Below are 1,035 nucleotides of genomic sequence, written 5' to 3'. Positions count from 1 at the left end.
ACATCCTTAGCAGACAGACAGGTTCTCTCTTCTCAGACAGACCTTATCAGACAGACAGGTTCTCTAGTCAGACACATCCTTAGCAGACAGACAGGTTCTATAGTCAGACACATCCTTAGCAGACAGACAGGTTCTCTAGTCAGACACATCCTTAGCAGACAGACATCAGGTTCTCTACTCAGACACATCCTTAGCAGACAGACAGGTTCTATAGTCAGACACATCCTTAGCAGACAGACAGGCTCTCTAGTCAGACACATCCCTTAGCAGACAGACAGGTTCTCTAGTCAGACACATCCTTAGCAGACAGACAGGTTCTCTAGTCAGACACATCCTTAGCAGACAGACAGGTTCTCTACTCAGACAGACCTTATCAGACAGACAGGTTCTCTAGTCAGACACATCCTTAGCAGACAGACAGGTTCTACTCAGACAGACCTTATCAGTCAGACACATCCTTAGCAGACAGGTTCTCTAGTCAGACAGACCTTATCAGACAGACAGGTTCTCTACAGACAGACCTTATCAGACAGACCTCCTTAGCAGACAGACAGGCCTATACTCAGACACATCCTTAGCAGACAGACAGGTTCTCTTCTCAGACAGACCTTATCAGACAGACAGGTTCTCTAGTCAGACACATCCTTAGCAGACAGACAGGTTCTCTAGTCAGACACATCCTTAGAGACAGACAGGTTCTCTACTCAGACAGACCTAGCAGACAGACAGGTTCTATAGTCAGACACATCCTTATCAGACAGACAGGTTCTCTACTCAGACAGACCTTATCAGACAGACAGGTTCTCTAGTCAGACACATCCTTAGCAGACAGACAGGTTCTCTAGTCAGACACATCCTTAGCAGACAGACAGGTTCTCTACTCAGACAGACCTTAGCAGACAGACAGGTTCTATAGTCAGACACATCCTTAGCAGACAGACAGGTTCTCTACTCAGACAGACCTTATCAGACAGGTTCTCTAGTCAGACAGACCTTAGCAGACAGACAGGTTCTCTACTCAGACACATCCTTAGC

This window comes from Oncorhynchus masou, unplaced genomic scaffold (assembly GCF_036934945.1).
Source record: "Oncorhynchus masou masou isolate Uvic2021 unplaced genomic scaffold, UVic_Omas_1.1 unplaced_scaffold_701, whole genome shotgun sequence".
Taxonomy (NCBI): domain Eukaryota; kingdom Metazoa; phylum Chordata; class Actinopteri; order Salmoniformes; family Salmonidae; genus Oncorhynchus; species Oncorhynchus masou.
This window is presented reverse-complemented; position numbering follows the sequence as displayed.